Here is an 11,149-nt window from a genome sequence, read left to right on the forward strand (position 1 = left end):
TATGCTACTGAGGAGGGTGCAGTCAGTCACACTTTCAGGTACCTACTGGATCCTGGCCACAGTTGTATTTTAATTATGCAGTCATAAAAAAACCATTTCAGTTGGAAGCGAATCATATTAATAACTCACGTTCTTTGTGGAGATTAGAAAAAGGTTAACCTTGAACCATATTCTAAGTCACACACTTGCTTTATTTGGCTCACACAATTTTTTAGATTAGTTGTTCTCATTTTAAAATGGAGAGATTTTTATACAGAGTCTGGATTATTGGCTTTTTTTTTTTTTTTTAAAAACAACCCTGGCAATACTATCCTGCCATTCCTGCCAGAATTCTGTGTATGTAACTGAATCATGGCTGCTTCCCTTGGAAAGGACTTGCACTCCCTAGTTTAGCTTAGCTGCTGTGTGGCCACTTAGCCCACTTTTGATTCCTGTGTGACCCCTAGTATAGACCTTATCATGATGAAGCTTTTCTTTTTTTCCTATTCGATTCTTTGACCTTTACTATTCTGCAAAGAGGAAGCATAATCTAAACAAGGCGATCTCTAGCATGCTGGTCTGTTACAGACACACATGCTTCACAGAAACAAGCGTAAGACAGCAAATTCTGAAAAGGCTGTGTCTTTATTGCCAGATGGAAATGTCTGAGTTTTTTGGGAATTTTATGCCTATACATATATATCTTTCTGTTTAACATAACTCTGAAGCAAATGGAGAACATACTTCTTTGTGGGAAGGGCTTTTTTTAATTGCTAGCCCATATTTGCTCCTTGCTCATGTGGATATTCAGTAATTAAATGTTCTGGTGAATCAAAGGATATAGTATAGCATTCCAAGAGTCTGCCTTCTTCTGCCTCTTAATATGAAATATGTTAACAGGCTTGATTGCCAGGATGGCAAAGAGAACAAATTATACTGTCCACATTGTCCTGTGGGTGATTGGCCAATACCTTGAGCTATGATGTGGACTCAGCTTTTGCACACATTCAACGTGGGGACCAACTTTGGCGTCTTCGAAGTAGGGTGGTGATTTATGAAAGGTCGGAGATGAGAGATCCCCAGATAAACCACAGTTTGTAAATGCCAGTTAGAAATGTAACTAATAGACTTGCCACTACATACATAAGAGTAAGATTCTTCATTCTTCACGTATTTCTCTCCACTGGATAAAAAGTTACCTAGAAGCACAACATCACTCCCTCAGTGGTGTTTGAGTGAACTGAGTTACATCCTGGTTCTGAGAATAGTTTTAATTCATGAGGTTTGTAGCACATGCTTTTTATAGTATTTAACCTGTATTACCATGATGAGGGCCCCTGGCTTTAGAAATCCAGTAGCCAGTTCAGTAAGACAAAACAAAAGGTGAACTTTATTGGTACTGCTGCCGCCCCATACAGCAAGCTTGAATTTCAGTCACAGAGCTTTGTGTCTTTTCTTCTCTGCTCTTTTCGGATCGCTCCGACCTGAGTCTAGCCAGTCAAAGCTGCTAGGAGGTCTTCCAGGTCAGCTTCTCCTTGCAAATCAAATCAAGCTGCCTGGACAGAAGCATTGCCCATAAGGTCTCAAATATTACTGATTGAAAGGAGGCTTTTAAAGAGGTGCTCAGAACTGCAATCATTAGTATTTGAAAGCCCTTACAAAAATGTATTTTCTTTGCAGTATATTTTTTCAAACTAGACTTAAAGTTATAGGAACTCCTTCCTCTAGAATTATTTGATAATGATACAAATATGTTCTCTATGAGTCTTCTCTTTTCATATCAACTTTTAAAGCTTGAATATTTTTATTGTTTTTGTTGCTTTCTTCCAAATCTAAATACCTCAGCTTCATTTAACATTATACTGAGGGAACGTCTATTTTTCCTTTTCGCAGAAAAGCTGCAGGGAGGGGGTGCTTGAGTGGCTCAGTCAGTTAAGCATCTGACTCTTGATTTCGGATCAGGTCATGGTTCTGAATTCGGTTCCCACTTCAGGCTGTACACTGACAGTTCAGAGTCTCCTTGAAATTCTCTCTCTCTCTCTCTCTCTCTCTCTCTCTCTCTCTGCCCCTCCCCTGCTCACATGCAAGCTCTCTCTCAAAATAAATAAATAAACTTATAAAACACACTGCAAGGAAGCTAGATTCTAAGAGTTTTCTGTCAGCAGAAAAAGAAACCATTTTAATTTTTTGCTTTGTGGGTTTTTAATTTTATGAAATGAGGCCATTGTAGACATCAAATAATACAGACTATCTATTGGCCTGATACATCTGAGAAATGGAAGTTATTCTGACCAATAGCTGAATATTAATGTCTATATTGTAGAAATGACAGAGTAAAAAGTCTACCATAAATAAGAGTATTCATACAGAAAAACATGTAATTCTGTAGATTTTGATTTTGTTGTAGATGAGGTAATTAACTGTATGGAGCATGCCACCTTTCCTCAAAAGTCCCAACTCTTTGTAAACCCCAGAGAGATTGGGAAGACAAGGGGTGGGAAAGAGGTTGAGGGCCCCATGAGGTTAAAACTGCAATCTAGCATTTCAGCCACCTTTCTTCGGGGAGTTGCACAGTCAGTTTGGAAAATGCATTGCATCACTTCTGTGTTTAAAATGATGGAGAACTGAGTAGAAGGGAGTGTTTTAAGTATTAATTTCCCTCCTCTACCTCAATGCCAAATTGTCTTTAAACTTGCATACGAAGGTCACTTCAATTATTTAGTTAATAATACTGGATTTGCATAAAGTGCCAAAGTGGAAAAGCTAATAAGAAGCATTGTTCTTTGCAGGAAAAAGCAATTTTGGTTTCAGAGTCTTGTAACAAAATTAAATGAAAATAAAACTATGCTCACCTAAGTTAAAAATGGGATAGGTCCCAGTGGGTGATCAAAATACTGTGCCTCCTACATTTCATTATCCCCTAAAGATATTTAGACTAATGATTTTATAGGTTGTACCCACTCTTTATCAGTATTGAAGGGTAAAGACCATCCTAAAGTTTGAGAGACTGTGCACTAAAGAAAGACCAGAAGCTATATTAAGGATCACATTCATTTATATCACTTATATGTGCACACAGCAGTGCCAGACACTTCCTCATGCTGAGCTTAATTTTCCAGTCATTCTAAATTGAAACAGAAATGGGGTGCCCCGGTTGGCTCATTCAATGGAGGATTCAACTCTTGGTCTTGGGGTTTTAAGTTCAGGCCCCACACTGGGTGTAGAGATTACTTTAAAAAATAAAATCTTAAAAATTAAATAAAAATTAAAATTTAATTGAGACAGGAAGTGCATGGTCACTCTGTTTACTCCTTTTGCTGAGTACAGGGATAAGAATGGCCTCTAATCTTCTAGACAGACTTTTTTTTTTAATACTATGTGCTCATTAGGGAGCATATCTTTTTAATGAATCAGTTGGTGTTCAGAACCTATTGAATCCATAATAAATCTACAAATGCCAGTCTAGTACATCAAAATACTTTGGTTCAAGTGCAAGAAGTTAACCTCATACATATTTTGGTGGCCTTATAGCATATTATCTTTTCTAATCAACATAAAATATTATATGACAATGAAAAAAAATGTGTTAGATCCTGCTTGACTCAGTCATCAAGTAGTAATTTCCTAAAAGTAGGCTGCCAGGTAAACGGAGTAGAATGCATAAATTGCTTCAGAATTTTAATTAAATAAGGTAAAGATTTTTAAAGAAAACAAACTCAAGACAGAATATAATGCATTTGTGCTTAAAACCCTCTGGCATCACTATCTGAACATTCAGTAGAGCAGGTGTTCTCACGCCCTGTGGAGCTTTTAAAAATGCAGGGTCCCGGAGTTCATGAATCAGCACTTTGAAGAACCCCAAAGAATGTTAATACAGGAAGCCCTTGAATCACATATTATGACATCTTCAGTAAATATCCAAGAATTAACTACTTATGAAGTAAAATAATCAATGTATTTGGATCAGGACTGTATAAGGATAGACTAGGAAAATCCATCCCATTCCTTCCCTATTCCTTCCCTATTCTTCTCAGATAGAGTAGTTTAGAGCAATGCTATCCAACAAGGAAACCACCAAGCCACTGTGGGTGGCTATTTACATTTAATTTTTAATTAATTAAAATTAAATTATGATTTTGTTTCCTCAGGAGCAGAACCATGTTTTGGGTACTCACTAGCCATGCATGACCAGTGGCCACCATACTGGACAGGGCAGATAAAGAACCCGTCCAACATCACAGCACCCAGTACCAGACAGCTTTGGTGATGAGCATTTCCCCTAGCTGCCTTTCAAAAAGCGGTCAGGAAAATTAAACTAAATTCAATCAGTAAAGGTATGTTTCAGTTCTAGATTATAGCCATCTAGGGGATGCTTGAAATGTCTGAGGAAGGGACGCCTTCAAGTGAGAAGACAGGCGGCAGGGTGAGAGGGCCAGAGGCAGATGATTGGAAAGAGCCATGCCATGGGGTCAGGAGAGACCACGAGAAAGTGGGTGTTGGAGTCTTCCCGAGGAAAGAGACATGGTCAGGTTTCTTCAGTTGGTGGTGGTCTTTTGAGGTTACTTTGGAAAGGTAGGAAGAACAAGGAGGACAGTCTAAGCAGCTGCACAGCCTCACAAAGACCCAGCGTCCATCCGAACCCAACAGGCTTCACTTAGTCTGCCATCTTAACTACCCTCTCAGCTCCAGTAACTGCTACTGTCCTCGGTGCTGTGACTCCATGGCAGCTTACTTTCTCAACTAGTATTTTCATATTTTCATCTTCTCTTCATCTCATGGCTTCTGCCGACTCATTTCTGCTCATTCATGAATCCTGCTTACTGTTGTTTCCCTTTGTCTCTATTTCTGGGGCAGTCTATCACTGAGCTCTTTTACTCAGATTCAAACCCTTCTCACAAGCAGCTCTGGTTGGTGTAGGCATCATCATGATGTAGAAAGCAAGCTTTGAGCAAGGCTGTTAGGTCAGTCACTGCATAAGCTGCTAGCTGACTGTAGATTCTCTAGGTCCAGTTCTGAGCCCTGATCCAGTCTGCTGAGCTGTGAACTGGGCCAACCTTTTCTTAAGGAATCGCTCAGAGGATGGCTCTAAGGATGGGTTTAGAAGTCTCTGAAGCTTCTACAAACCAAGGAATATAGGTACGAGGCATCTTGCCTGACCTGTACCCTACCAAGGAAAAAAAACAAGTATAGAGGAACATTCCAATTTTAATGGTGTAACAACATCCTCATTGTGTGATATTTTTGGCAAAAGGTCTGTCTAGGCCATGTTGCATTTTCTCAACTGCAGACCCAAAAGGAGATAAAACCCATTAATACTTTCCACAATGTAAGAAATTCAAGTATTGGTTGTAGCTTTCCTTTAGCAGCAGGAAGTTTTCTGAGTCTTTTCTTATAAGAACTTATTTTCTGCATGACCCTACAGATTTTTTTTCCATCAAACAACTACAGTTTTATTATCTCTATTATTTCATGCAGTGGACAATAGTTATGGAAGTAACAGTCTTGCTGCAGATGAAAAACTACATCTTATTGGGAAATCCTCAGTGCTTCGAACCACAAATGCGTAATGCATATTATGAACACCAGATTGAGAAGAGGTTGAAATGTTAGTGGTTTCTCCATGCCACCCCCAAGCTTTCCTTAGCTTGCGTCCACTCTGGAGAGTCTCTTATCTTCTCTAAACTCTGATGCAAAATAGGGGGCTAAGAATGCTTGTCCCTTCTCTGTCTCTCCACCCCTCCCTTTCCTTGGATCACCTCTGATCTATACCCTGCATCACTACCATCAACCCTATGAATGGATTAGCAAAGGACTCGAAGGCCTTTATTGTACAATCTGCTTAATTATGTCCTGAGAGTGTCACAAAGCAGAATGAAAATAAAGTTAAATGTATCATGCTTCATCCAGAGTGCATTTTTGAAAGTATTTTTTGTTATTAACATAATTTCAGACTTCTAGAAGATACAAGAACAGTATGAAGAATTCCTGATACCCTTAAATTACTTTCCCCAAATGTTTGCATTTTACTACATTTGCGCTATCATACTCATTTTCTCTCCCTCCATCCTTCTCTGCCTCTGTCTCTCAGACACACATATACACACACGTGTACATACATATTGTTTTTCTAAATAACTGTTTTTACCCACATGATGCTCCAGTACTTTTAACTATTTTAGTGTGCTTTTCTTAAGAGCAGAATTCAAAGTGATATTTATTTTAATTAAAAAATAATAGGTTCCTTTGCCCTTGCTCTTCTTTTCCCTTCTCTAAGAGTTTTGAAAAGCAAAATGGCTAAAAGAGGAAGAAACTGATGTGATGCTGCACAAATTGGTCCATCAGTCCATGGATGCTCAAAAATTAGCTATCTTTTTGTGATTCAGTTTTCCAGGTCAGATGAGTGTGGAGTGATGGTGGGGGAAGGCACTGCAACTTGCATCTTCTGTCTTTTTAAAACCCAAATTAATTTCTTAGGGACTATTTAGCCAGCAGCATAATATAAATGAAGCTTGCTTATAATGGGCACAAGATGTGGTGTGGCTAGTAAGCAAGCTATTAGAATGCTTGGCCAAACTATTATGAAGTTAGCAGTCACATATAACAAGTAGTTATAATCAGTTCAGGTGCTCTATTTTTCCCTTTCATTTAATGTTGACTCATATGAATTTGGGATACAGAGGGAATCGTCTATGCCCTAAGTGCACTGTATTGTATTATTAATACCAGGATAGCAGCTGAGTCCCACTAGACAGTCTTTGTGGTCTGCGGATGCTCTAAGAAGTGTCTGAGCATAAAAGGAGGCTGTTTGAGTTGAAGTGGGCTGATGGTCTGGGCTGACATTTGAATGCATGGAGGACAATGTCTAAATGACAATGTCGAGAAGGAAAGGCAAAAAGAAGCTCGAAACTATTCCCATTGTCCCACGGATGCTCACCACTCCTCCTGAGATACTCCTCAAATGGAAGCTTTGTCTGGGTAGAAACAGAGTGTGGGATCAAGGAGGGATAGACCCTGGAACCCTGGGACAAAAGCCAGGGATTCAGGTCCTTAGACACATTAAAATTCCAGAGAGAGAGCAAACGTAATGAAAACTGCAACCCAAATGTATTTCAAGTCTAACAAAGTTAAACATTTTAGCTAAATTATTACAAGTATATTTAACAAAATGTTTGCAGTACTCTGAGATGCTTCCATGAATAAAGCTTTTAAGAACATTAAATTGGTTGTGCAAATGAATAATTCACTAAGTCTCTTGGAAGAGATGTTTACTATAGCATGTGTGTGCATGTACACGCATGCACACACACACACACACACACTCATACTGTACTTTCACACAACCAAGTAGAATAATTTTTCAACAGTCCTAGAATTGTTAGGATAACATCATAGATTAGTCAAAGGATTATTTTTCCACCTAAGGAAATAATGTACAAGTACTAGAACAAAAACAATATCAAAGTTGCAGAAATTGACAGAAATTTACCTCTTGATAGATATCATCATGTATACCACGCATGGAATCCAATACTGTGCTGTTAACGTCCCTATTAGGTGATTTTTTTCCTTTAAATTATCACTTGTTCTTTTAATGTAGTTTGCATTATGTATAGTGCCCTTGGATTTTTAATTGCTCTGGATTATCATTTTCAATGCAATTAGTAAAATGCCCTCAATTACATATAATAATTACTGTAAATGGGGCTATTGGCCTAATTACTATAAATGGGGAAAGATGTGTGACTATCATGTGCAATTAAATCATGTACAGTATTTATTTTACATTATTACATACAGTGGTATAATGATAACACATAATTATATTGTATCATTCCTTGGTCAACAAATCTACCTCATACTGAGATATCTAGAGTTGTGATCCACTGTCAAAGATTCATGTACCGGCTCTTTCTTTCTAAAGTAATTGGGTTACTCTGTGGGCTGGGAACCCACTAAATAAACTAATTGTGCACAGGCAAGAAAAAAATCTGGAAGTAAAAATTATTTTATCTTTGTTAATTAAGAATGCCCAGATTATCCTATGTTGTCAGTGTTAAATCCTTCCTGAGCACAAAGCCAGCCTCCAACATACCTGTTTGTTTTCATGTAAATGTGTAAAAATCAACACCCCTAAATGGTGGCAACATTTAAAATATGCCTGGAGAAAAAGAAGTCCTTTCTGCATTGTGGCAAACATAATAATCATCCCTAGTTTACAAATAAATGCACACTTAACAAGCTTATAGCACGTAATTAATTCTGCAAAGGATGCTGTTTGACAGAGTGGGATTATGAGAATTGCATATTGATAGTGGCAGGAGAAATAAATCTATCTTCTCAGCGTAAGGTAGGGTGTTCTTGTGTTCTCTAGAAACTGGCACATCTCAGAGGTGTTGCTCTCAAAATGATCTCAGGATGGAAAGAAATCAGTAATTACAGAGCCAGGCATTCAGTTGTGTCCTAATTTTCCCACCAGTTTTTCAGTGTTTCAGCTGCCTCAGAGACTTAAAGTATTCTCATTAGGTAGCTGCACCGGCAACCGCTTGCCTACTCCCTCATTCTCCTCGTTCGCATTTCCTTTTTTTTTTTTTCTCCCCATTCCTGCCTTGGGAGTGACTGTGAAGATCATTTGCCAGAATGATTGGCAGGTTAGAGGATTCGATCAGATGAGTTCCTCTTAGTGCAGGTCAAAAAGGCTAGTTAGCAGGAGCTGTCGAAAAATGCCAGCAGCATTCGAAATGGGAAATGTCATGACTTCGAGGCAGGGGGTGCCACCTGGAACAGAAAGCCCCCAGCTCATTAGCAAGTTACAGGATGTGGGCTTAACTGGAGGGAGCAGAGAAGGAAAGATAATACCCAATAGGGAAAATGATTGTGAAGTGGAATTGATTTCATGTATAATTTGTTTATCACTAGAGGGGACAAATGCTGTCCTTCTGACACGAGCAGAGGAGTGTGGACTATGAATGAAGCAACTTAGCATAATCTCCAGGTTGAGCTTTGGATTTAAAGAATGCAAACTTCTTTATTCTTAACTGTGGAAATGATCAGGTCATGTTACATTAATTAAAGCTGACATACTCTCAAATGTTTTATCTGGGCAATTGTGGCAATTCGACAGAAATGGATAGAGATGGGCAACTTCAGAAAAGAAGAGGGATTTCTTTTTTCCTCGGCTGGCATGGAAGACTAGCTCAGTTGCATACTGAATTATAACAGGGCTTGTGTTTATCTTCAGTGGTTTGCTGGGCTGCACAAATCAAACCAGGGCTCTCGAGTCTCCTGCCATCTCATTTATATACGAGAGCATCTGCCCTTCGGGACATGTAGATCTAATCCATGTGAAAATATGTATGTATATTTTAGAATATGACTGTATCATATTTTGGCATACGGTTAAAGTTGTATTTTTTTTAAAGGGGAAGCTCTCCTATTTCATCACTGCCTAGTTGTCAGTTCATCGAGAATTTGGTATTTTGCCATAAAGTCAACAACTTACAGTAGCTGTAGTTGCAAAGAAAACTAAACCCAAAATGTGTCCTTATAGGAAAAATTGATCTGCAGTTTATAAAAAAAGAATGTAGTGGCAAAATTGAAAAGAATATTGCCTAGCATGGATTCAAACTGAACTCCAAATTTAAAGCTTCCAGTATTTCTACAGTGTATTAAATGGGCTTCAGTGTAAAAGTCTTCCTTTACATAAATTCCATCAGAAAGTGTATTTTCTTTTGATAAGAAACTTTTATGATATCATTTATCTTTTACTTGGAGGTCTTCATCTTGTTATTTTCAGTCACAAATTCCACAGCTGCAAGTCTTCCTGGGTGTTTACCAAAGGATGTTTACTTAGCATCCAGATTTGGGTTAAAGTATATATTTTCAAAATGTCTCTGCCCTGAGTTTCTCTTTTCTCTTAAATATTGAGACCTTTTATGAGGGAGCTATGAAATAGCCAGTGCAGTGCTTGTTTTTATCAAGCAGCCTCAGACTGCTGTCTTAAGTGACTAGGAATCTTAAAATCTCCTAGTCAAAACACTGGCGGAAAATTCATTCAGTTCTGTATTCAGCATAAAAAGCTTAGCATTAAGCTACTGAATATAGCTGTCAAGATATACTGCATTAGTTTTGTCAAATGTAAAAATTTAAACATCAGTGTGAATCCACTCATCCCCTCATTTGGGAGTTTTATTGTGTGGTCTAGAAGCTGGCCTTTGGGAGGAAAAAATGAAATACTACTTGAAATGGTTCATCTAAAGTTAAGATTTTTTGTATTCTGCAACAATAACTCAATTTGTTAATAACTGACAGATGTATTAGGAAAAAATGAATAAATCAACTATTTTGAGAGAAAGCACTGTCAAAAAATTATTTTAAGAAGAGGAGTGTCGTCTACAAGTGGATTTCCAGCGTTCAGACTAGCTTTTTAACTCAGGTGCCCTTACCTCTCAAGACGGGCAAGCCGGAGATGTCTGGCCAGGCAGACCCAGGGGTGCATGGTGGTGTCTGGGCGTACCTCCTCTCACTCGCCACCCTGCCCTCAACTTGGCCTTCCACAGTCAGCTCTGCTTTCATAGACTTTGTACGATCCCCACGGTTTTACATTCTTCTCAGTGAATCTTTTGTTAACTGAAATAGTATGATACTTATTGATGTTCTTTTATTTGTCATCCCCTTTGTTGAATGTTTTCACTACTTCATATATTGTGTACGCGTTGTTAGAAGTTTCACCTTCAGATGTGTGGGTTCCTGTCCTCTAAGGTCCCTTGGTTCTGAAGAAAAGAAATGGCATCCTCACAACCATCCTCTGTAGCAGCAGTTCTCAGCACGTGGGCTGTGTACTCTGGGGAAGCCCGAGGTGCCCCGTGGGGGTCAGAGTTGTCTTCATAATAAAGCTAAGACGTCCTCTGCCTTTTGCACCCTGTTGACATTTTCAGTAGTGGTGCAGAAACAGTGGTCAGTAGAACTCCTGGCTCCTCAGCATGAATCCAGGCAGTGGCACCAAGCGGTATTCCTCGGCCTTAGTTTTGGTGTGATATTTTGTTGTTGTTGTTGTCACTGTTGTTGTTGTTGTTGTTACCACTACATAGTGGTAATTGTTTTTCAGAGGCAGATTTGCTTACTAATGTTCTTTGTAAAGAACTAAAAATTATTAATTTTTGTATTCCTCTCC

At 38.6% G+C, this 11,149-nt stretch overlaps 1 protein-coding gene across 5 annotated transcripts in view; it reads left to right on the forward strand.

Moving 5' to 3' along the window:
- Positions 1-11,149, forward strand: part of CDK14 (cyclin dependent kinase 14) — a 583,363-nt gene that overhangs the window by 501,511 nt on the left and 70,703 nt on the right. The window lies entirely within an intron of this gene.

This window comes from Suricata suricatta, chromosome 2, assembly GCF_006229205.1.
Source record: "Suricata suricatta isolate VVHF042 chromosome 2, meerkat_22Aug2017_6uvM2_HiC, whole genome shotgun sequence".
In the NCBI taxonomy this organism is placed as follows: domain Eukaryota; kingdom Metazoa; phylum Chordata; class Mammalia; order Carnivora; family Herpestidae; genus Suricata; species Suricata suricatta.